Below are 10,245 nucleotides of genomic sequence, written 5' to 3' on the forward strand. Positions count from 1 at the left end.
GACAGGGGGAGGGAGGGGGGGAGAGAGACAGCGGGAGGGAGGGGGGAGAGAGACTGGGGGAGGGAGGGGGGAAAGAGAGACAGTGGGGGGAGTGGGGGAGAGAGAGAGACGGGGGAGGGAGGGAGAGAAGGAGAGATAGTGAGAGGGGGGGAGGGAGAAACGGGGGTGGTGGGAGGGGGAGAGATACACGGAGAGGGAGGGAGGGAGAGAGATATAGGGAGACGGAGGGATTGAGAGAGACAGGGAGAGGAAGAGAGAGTGACAGAGAGAGAGAGGGAAAGAGATACACGGAGAGGGAGGGAGGGAGGGAGAGAGATATAAGGAGACGGAGGGATAGAGAGAGAGAGACAGGGAGAGGGAGAGACAGGAAGAGAGAGAGAAACAGGAGGAACGAGATCGACAGAGTGACAGCCAGAGACCAGGGGAGACAGAGAGATACTTTATTTTGTGAGGGGGTAGGGGGAGGGAAGAGACAGACAGGGGAAGTAAAAGATAGAAAGGCAGAGAATGAGATGCACAGTCAGATAGACCCAGAGTGAGAGAGAGACAGGCACCACAGAACAGATCAGATAGAGAGAGCAAGTGAGGGTGAAAGTAGCTGGCAGAAAGAGAGATACTGACAGAGAGAGACATTGAAAAATAGAGTGAATGAGAGAAAGTGAGTGGAGGGGGTTGAATAGGAGAGAGAGAGAGAGAGACACCCACTGAGGGAGAAGGGGAAAGGTGGAGACAGACAGACAGTGAGAGAGAGGGAGACAGAATGAGAAATGAAAGAGAGCAGAGAGAGTGACACGGAGAGAAGGAGACAGGGCGAGAGAGAGGACAGAAAGAGAGAGAGACACAAACACAGGAGAGAGAAAACACAGAGAAAGAGACATAAGAGAGAGAGAGAGACCTAGCTAGAAAGGAGAGACAGGAAACAGAGCAGAAAGAGAGAGATAGACAGTGAGAGAAGGGAAAGAGAGGGAGAGAGGAAAGAGAGAGGGTGACAGTGATAGCGGAGAAGGGGAGGGGAGAGATAGTGAGAGAAAGACTGGCAGATAGAGTCATTAGAGAGAAACTAGAGAGCAGAGAAAGAGACAGACAGAGGAGAGTGGGAGGAAAGAGAAGGAAACTAGAGAGCAGAGAGAGAGGAAGGACACACAGTGAGAGAGAGAGTGTGTGTGTGTAGGTGCAGTAAGCAGAGAGCAGCTGATCTCTGGAGTATTGCCGGCAGTATTACTGAGGAGCAGCACCTTGCTGGTGAAGGGGATTTCTCAGGAGGCTGTGGACAGCCCAGGAGCACGAGCAGCAGCGGCATTCACACAGGTAGGAGCTGGTGAGAACAACAATATTTTTACTCAACTTTCTGCCGTGCCTCTGGCCAGAGTCAGACCAGGGAGCTGACAGTCCCGGGTCACTGGGAGCAAAGCAGGAGGACCCGGGGTGGGGGAGATCAGGAGCTGCGGCAGGGTCTCAGCTCCAGCAGGTGGGGGAGAACAATCCCTCTGCGTCCCTTGCTGTTTGTCAAATTCTTAAATCCCCTTCCCTCAGTAAATCAGCCTCATCCCGACCATGCGACTCCAGGCTCCCTCCCCGGCCCCCTACCACACAAACACACACACACAAACACACACACACACACACACACACAGAGACTCTCACTGGGGTACAGGCTCCCACACACACACACAAACACACACACACAGACTCTCACTGGGGTACAGGCTCCCACACACACACACACACACACACAGACTCTCACTGGGGTATGGGCTCCCACACACACACACAGACTCTCACTGGGGTACGGGCTCCCACACACACACACACACACACACACCCCGACTGACGCAAATAAATAGTGCTGCTCTGTCAGATGGACAGTGCTGAGGGTGTGCTGCTTTCTCAGAGGAGATAACACAATGTGGACCTGGAGGAACACAGCAGGCTAAGCAGCATCAGAGGAAGGGTCCCGACCTGAAACGTCAGCCTTCCTGCTCCTCCGATGCTGCCTGGCCTGCTGTGTTCCTCCAGCTCTATACCGTGTTATCTCAGACTCCAGCATCGGCAGTTCTTACTATCTCTCAGACGAGCTGCTTTTTGACAATGATGTTTAATCAAGATTCCATCTGCCCTCTCATCTGTGTGTAACACATTGATGCCCACTGTTTGTAAAATGTTCAGGGGGCATTCTCCTTGTTGACCTGAGGCTAAAATTTATCCTTCATCCAAAATCAGCTCAGAAGAAAAAAAAATCTGGTTCATTGCCTCATTCCTGTGTATTGTTTTGCTGTGTGTAAATTCCCTGCTGTATTTGGTACTTTTGCAATGGGAACCTTGTTTCTGAATAAGTCCCTCCTGGACTGTGAGTTGTGACAGGTGCCAGAGCAATGTAATTTGATTTCTCCGTCCCATGTTCTTGTGTCTCCTGCCGTCTTCCCCAGTTTTTCTCTCTCGGCCTATATCTCCCTAAAATCCAACACCCCGCCTGCCCGGTGATGCAGAAGTTGTCTCGTTAATCTGAAAAGATATGACAACATTTGCAAGTTCCGATCTTGTGAGTCTGTTCACTATGAATGGACTCGCTGCGCCATTTGGCAGAAACAGACAGCCACGTTCAATAGATTTGCATAGAATCTAATCGAGGGGTTCAGGGTGGTTTATATACAGAATAACAGATACCCCGGGAGGGAGTTACAGACTGGAATCTAATCATGGGGTTCAGGGTGGTTTATATACAGAATAACAGATACCCCGGGAGGGAGTTAAAGACTGGAATCTAATCGAGGGGTTCGGGGTGGTTTATATACAGAATAACAGATACCTCAAAGTGAGTTACAGACTGGAATCTGATCGAGGGGTTCGGAGTGGTTTAAAGACAGAATAACAGATACCTGGGAGGCAGTTACAGACTGGAATCTAATCGAGGGGTTCGGGGTGGTTTATATAGAGAATAACAGATACCCGGGAGGGAGTTACAGAGTAGAATCTAATTGAGGGGTTCGGGGTGGTTTATATAGAGAATAACAGATACCCGGGAGGGAGTTACAGAGTGGAATCTGATCGAGGGGTTCAGGGTGGTTTATACACAAAATAACAGATACCCGGGAGGGAGTTACAGACTGGAATCTAATAGAGGTGTTCGGGGTGGTTTATGTACAGAATAACAGATACCCCGGGAGAGAGTTACAGACTGGAATCTTATCGAGGGGTTTGGGGTGGTTTATATACAGAATAACAGATACCCGGGAGGGAGTTACAGACTGGAATCTAATCGAGGGGTTTGGGGTGGTTTATATACAGAATAACAGATACCCGGGAGGGAGTTACAGACTGGAATCTAATCGAGGGGTTCGGTGTGGTTTATATACAGAATAACAGATACCCGGGAGTGAGTTACAGACTGGAATCTTATCGAGGGGTTCGGGGTGGTTTATATACAGAATAACAGATACCCGGGAGTGAGTTACAGACTGGAATCTAATCGAGGGGTTCGGTGTGGTTTATATACAGAATAACAGATACCCCGGGAGGGAGGTACAGACTGGAATCTAATCAAGGGGTTCGGGGTGGTTTATATACAGAATAACAGATACCCGGGAGGGAGTTACAGACTGGAATCTAATCGAGGGGTTCGGTGTGGTTTATATACAGAATAACAGATACCCCGGGAGGGAGTTACAGACTGAAATCTGTTCGAGGGGTTCAGGGTGTTTTATACACAGAATAACAGATACCTGGGAGGGAGTTACAGACTGGAATCTAATTGAGGGGTTTGGGGTTGTTTATGTACAGAATAACAGATACCCCGGGAGGGAGTTACAGACTGGAATCTAATCAAGGTGTTCGGGGTAGTTTATATACAGAATAACAGATACCCGGGAGTGAGTTACAGACTGGAATCTAATCGAGGGATTCGGGCTGGTTTATGTACAGAATAACAGATATCCCGGGAGTGAGTTACAGACTGGAATCTAATCGAGGGGTTCGGGGTGGTTTATATACAGAATAACAGATACCCCAGGAGTGAGTTACAGAGTGGATTCTAATCGAGGGGTTTGGGGTGGTTTATGTACAGTGTAACAGATACATGGGAGTGAGTTACAGACTGGGATCTAATCGAGGGGTTTGGGGTAGTTTATATACAGAATAACAGATACCTGGGAGTGAGTTACAGACTGGAATAGAACAAAGAACAATACAGCACAGGAACAGGCCCTTCGGCCCTTCAAGCCTGTGCCGACACATTTTACCCTTCCATACTAAAACTGACTTCACTTACAGGATCCATATCCCTCTGTTCCCTTCCTGTTCATGTATTTGTCCAGGTGCTTCTTGAATGTTGCTATTGTGTCTGTGTCCACCACCTCCTCTGGCAATGCTTGCCTAAAAACATTGCTCGCACATCTCTTTCAGACATCCCCCCACCCCTCCTCCCCACTCTGCACCTTGAGCGTGTGTGCCCCAGTAACTGACCCTTCTACTCTGGGGGAAAAAGCCTCATACTTTCCACTCTATCCATGCCATTCGCAATCTTATAAACTTCTATCTGATTTCCCCTCAACCTGCTGCGTTCCAGTGAAAACAAACCCCAGTCTATCCAACCTTTCTTCATAGCTAAAATCCACCCCCCATACCAGGCAACATCCTGGTAAACCTTTTCTGTACCCTCTTCAAAGCATCCACATCCTTCTGGTAATGTGGTGACCAGAACGGTATGCAATATTGCAAGTGTGTTCTAACTAAAGTTCTATGAAGCTGCAGCATAACTTGTCTGTCCTTATATTCAACGCCCCTTTTGTTTTTACTCTTTTTACTGCCCTATCTACCTGCACTGCCACCCTCAGTGATCTGTGGACCTGCACATCAATACTCCTAAGGGTTCTGCCATTCACTGTATAATTTCCACCTGTATTTGACCTTCCAAAACGCATCACCTCACATTTGTCCTGATTACCATTTTTCTGCCCATGCCTTCAACTGATCCATACCCTGCTGTATCCTCTGACAATCCTCCTCACCATCTGCAACTCTACCAATCTCTGTATTGCCTGCAAACTTATTAATTAGACCAGCCACGTTTTTCTTCAAATCATTTATGTCGACCACAAACAGCAAAGGTCCCAGCACTGATTCCTGTGGAACACCACGAGTCACAGCCCTCCATTCCAAAAAGCGTTCTTCCACCGCTACCCTCTGTCTGCTGTGACTAAGCCAGTTCTGTATCCATCTTGTCAGCTCACCCTGACACCATGTGACTTCACCTTTTGTACCAGTCTGCCACCAGGAACCTTGTCAAAGGCTTTACTGAAGTCTATGTAGATAACATCAATTGCTTTTCCCTCATCAATCGTCTTCGTTACCTCCTCAAAAAACTCAATCAAGTTAGTGAGTCATGACCTCTCCCACACATAACCATGCTGTCTATTGCTAATCAGTCCATTTGCTTCCAAATCTAATTAAGAGGTCTGGGGGAGCTTTGTATCTTGAAGATGGATCCGTAAGAACATACGACATAGAAGCAGAATCAAGCCATTCAAACATGGCTGATATGTTCTTCAACCCCAATTTCCTGCCTTCTCTCTGTAACCGTTGATCCCCTTCCCAATCAAGAGCCTATCTATCTCTGTCTTAAATACACCCATTGACCTGCCCTTCCCAGCCCCCTCTGTGACAATGAGTTGCACAGATTCATCCCCCTCTGGCTGAAGAAATTCCTCCTCATCTCAGTTCTAAAGGGTCATCCCTTCACCCTGAAGCTGTTCCCTCGCGTCCCCGTCTCTCCCACTGGTGCAAACATCATCTCCACGTCTGCTCTATCCATGTCCCTTAGTATTCTGGAAGTTTCAATCAGATCCACCCCCTCATCCTCCTAAACTCCATCCAGTACAGACCGAGAGTCCTCAACCACTCCTCATATGACAACCCTTTCATCCCTGGAATCATTCTTGTAAACTTCCTCTGGACTCCCTCCAAGGCCAGCACATCCTTCCTTAGATACAGGCCCCAAAACTGCTCACAATATTCCAAATGCAGTCTGACCAGAGCCTTATACAGCCTCAGCAGTACATCTTTGCTCTTCTATACTAGCCCTCTTGAAATGAATGCTAACATTGCATTTGCCTTCCTAACTGCCAACTGAACCTGCATGTTAACTTTAAGAGAATCCTGAACTACGATTCCCAAGTCCTTTTCTGCTTCAGATTCCCAAAGTCATTCCCCCTTTAGAAAATAGTCTGCGACTTTACTCTTCCCACCAAACTGCATAACCTCACGCTTTCCGACATTGTATTCCACCTGCCACTTCTTTGCCCAGTCTCCTAACCTGTCCTAGTCCTTCCACAGCCTCCCCACTTCCTCAACCCTGCCTGTCCCTCCACCTATCTCTGTGTCATCTACAAACTCAGCAACAGTGCACTCAGTTCCTTCATCCAGATCATAACGTTGCAGTCCCAACATGGAGCTCTGCAGAACTTCACTTGTCATTGACTGCCATCCTGTAAAAGATCCCTTTGTCCTGACATTCTGCCTTCTGCGAGCCAGCCAATCCTGTATCCATGCCAGTTCCTTGTCCCTAACACCATGAGCTCTTATCCTATTTAGCAGCCTCCTGTGCAGCACATTGTCAAAGGCCTTCTGGAAATCCAAGCACAGCACATTCTCTGGCTCTCATTTGTCTAACTTGCTTGTTGCTGTTTCGAAGAATTTTAACTGATGTGTCAGGCATGACCTCCCCTTGATGAAGCCATGCTGGCTCAGCCCTATTTTACCATGCACTTCCAAATACTTGTCCTTAATAATGGACTTTCAAATCTTACCAGTGACCGCCCTACAGTTTCCTGTCTTCTGCCTCCCTCATTGCTGAAACAAGGGTGTTAAATTAGTCATTTTCTAATCGTCTGGGACCCTTCCTGACTCCAGTGATTCCTGAAAGATCATCACGAATGCCCCCACATTCTCCTCAGCTATCTCCTTGCGAGGGAGTTACAGACTGGAATCTAATCGCGGGGTTCGGGGTGGTTTATATACAGAATAACAGATACCCCGGGAGGAAGTTACAGACTGGAATCTAATCAAGGGGTTCAGGGTGGTTTATATACAGAATAACAGATACCCCGGGAGGAAGTTACAGACTGGAATCTAATCGAGGGGTTCGGGGTGGTTTATACACAGAATAACAGATACCCGGGAGTGAGGATGTTGCAGATCTTTTTGCAGAATTCTGCACTGAGATGTGAGGTGCGACTAAAGTTCAGAATCCGTTAAGATTGAGCGGTGTGTGCAATTAATTTCACGCCTCTGTGTTGACAGAACTTTACCTCACCACAGTTTGTAACCAACATGCCTTCTGTGCAGCTTTCCAACAGTTACCCAATGTCACATCCCTTACCATAACAGTACAGTTATAACCACACCCTCAGTGCCACACACTGCCCCTCGGTTACATCGAAACCTGAAACTGTGTCACGAGATTTCTCCTAGGGTTCACCCTCCGTCGCCTCCCTGACACATGCTGCCTTTGACCTGACATCTCAGAGGTGAAAGGTTGTGCTCAGAATCCTCTGAGCTTGGCTCTCCTCCCGCAGGGCTATTGCTGCTACCGTTAGTGACCCAGGCAAAGTGGGTGAGAGTGTGGGCAGAGTGGAGGAGGAGAGAGTGGGAGAGGCTAGGGGCTTGTACCAGGAAGAGAAAGAAGTGAATGGAGACAGGGAAAGTAGAAATGAGGTGAGTGGAGTAGACGGAGGAGGAGGAAATTACTGCAGATGCTGGAACCTGTGCTGAAAACAAAAAGAGCTGAGCTGGTAATCACAGCTGGTCAGGCCGCATCCATGCAGAGAGAGGAAGCTAACGTTTCAAGTCTCTATGACTCTTCTTCAAAGCTACGGAGGGGAAAGTTAGAGTCAGGGGGAGAGAGAGTGCTAGAGAGAGAGAAATGGGGTGGGGGAGGAGAGAGAGACATACACAAAGAGATAGAAAGGAGATAGACTAGAGAGAGGGCCGACAGAAGAGGAGAGGTACGAAAGATCGAGAGGGAGTGGGAGAGTAGGGGACATACGGAGGGCGGAGAGTCATACAGTTATACAGCACGGAAGTTGATGCTTTGTCCCAACTTCTCCATGCCAACCTGATATCCTAAATTCAACTAGTCCCATTTTCCAGCATTTGGCCCATATCCCTCTAAACCCTTCCTATCCATGTCCCCATCCAGATGCCTTTTAAATGTTGTAATTGTACCAGCCTCCACCACTTCCTCTGGCAGCTCATTCCATACACGCACCACCCTCTGTGTGAAAATGTTGTCCCTCAGGTCCCTTTTAAATCTTTCCCCTCTCACCTTAATCCTATGCCCCTCTAGTTTTGGACTCTCCTACCCTGGGGAAAAGACCTTGGCTATTCACCTATCCCGAGAGGGAGGGAGAACTGGGGGAATGATAGAGTAAGAGACTAGAGGACAGCAGAGAAAAGGCAGACAGAGATGGGGGATAGAGAAAGAGAGACTGAAAAGGAGAGGGAAACAGAGAGAGTGGAGAGTGAGAGAGAGAGACACACACAAACAGAGAGAGAGATGGGTAATTAGAGAGAGAGAATGGGTAGAGAGAGAGGAGAGAGCTAGAGAGAGGGGGGAGGGGAGATCCAGAGCAGAGGTGAAGAGAGAGAGGGCAGGGGAGAGAGAGAGTCGTGGAATGTTAGAGAGAGCGAATGGGCAGAAAGAGAGAGTGATGAGAGAGACATGGGTGGGGGGTTGGGTGGGAGCCAGAGAGGGGGTGAAAAGCGAGAAAGAAGAGGGAGAGAGAGACAGAGAGAGAAAGGGGACAGGTAGACAGTGAGGGGAGTGAAAGTGTGATAGAGATAGGTGAGAAAGGGAGAGGCAGAAGGTTGGAGAAGGAGTTGGGTGAGAAGGGAGACAGCGAGTGAAATATTGAGGAGAAATAGAGAGATTGTGTGCAGACATGATTGAGAAGGAGGAGGAGAGAGAGAGATGTACGGGGAGAAGTTGGCCGCAGAATGGTTAGTAATTTCTGGAGTTGCGACAGAGGTGTTGGGCTGGGTGGTGTAGGCTTTGAGTTTCCTGTTGTTGCGATCTATCGTGAAACAGTTTCGAGTTGAGGTCGCAGTCGAATGTAGCAGAGCGCTCTGGCGATGGGATGGTGCGGAGGTGTAGCCGGGCTCAGAGCACCAAGCACCGGGCTTGGGGTGGGTACAGACAGGATACAACCATCAACCGTGCCTTCCCAACCACCCTCACCGTCCCCCACCCCGGCGAATTTGCCGTAAGAAAACCTCTGGTTTCTGCAAGGACCTCCTGTTGATGCAGAACAATTTCAGACCAGGCAGCAGGGATGAGATTCCCGGATCCAAGTCCTTCTCTCGGGATGTTGTGAGCTGGGGAAGTACTGAGTCAGGGCTCAGTGAGTGGTTTCACAGCCTCTCACACCTTCAATTCTTGGAGTTCAATGGATAAGCTGAAACAGGACAGGGGTTAGAGACAGAGTAAAGCTCCCTCTACACTGTCCCCCATCAAACACTCCCAGGACAGGGACAGCACGGGGTTAGAGACAGAGTAAAGCTCCCTCTACACTGTCCCCCATCAAACACTCCCAGATCAGGGACAGCACAGGGTTAGATACAGAGTAAAGCTTTCTCTACAGTGTCCCCCACGAAACAGCCTAATTCGATTAGATTTCAGTGAAACTCGCTCCCAGACAATCCCATTTCTGAAAAACGGTCTAGATCCAAAACGTCAGCTTTCCTGCTCCTCTGATGCTGCTTGGCCGGCTATGTTCATCCAGCTCTACTCCAGCTCAGATTCTCCAGCATCTGCAGTTCCTACTATCTCTCCCAAACAACTCTTATTCTGTGTAGAAATCATACTTAGATAGTCAATAGGATGTCAGGGAGAGGATGATGGAATGTAACGAGCAATACTGTGAGCGTGAGAGAGGACAGGATCGAAAGTGGGAAACGAAGGGAGGGAACAAGGGAAAGACAAGGGAGAGTGAGTGAAGGTACGATGGAGAGAGAGTGGGAGAGGAAAATAGGCTGAGGCTGCAGAAGGAAATTATTTGACAAAAGGAGCGAAAATGAAAAGGACATGAAGAGGGAGACAAACATGAGAGAGAGTGCGTGCAAAAGAGAGAGTGTGTGGGGAGTCAGTGAGAGAGAGAGAGAGAGAGACATTTATTTCAAGATTTGACTATGTTCTGATTCTGGTCTGTTTGAAGATCATTGTCTTGCTTGTGACCACCGCTGGAAGCTTGCATT

The sequence above is a fragment of the Rhincodon typus genome, chromosome 47, assembly GCF_021869965.1.
Source record: "Rhincodon typus isolate 14 chromosome 47, sRhiTyp1.1, whole genome shotgun sequence".
In the NCBI taxonomy this organism is placed as follows: Eukaryota; Metazoa; Chordata; class Chondrichthyes; order Orectolobiformes; family Rhincodontidae; genus Rhincodon; species Rhincodon typus.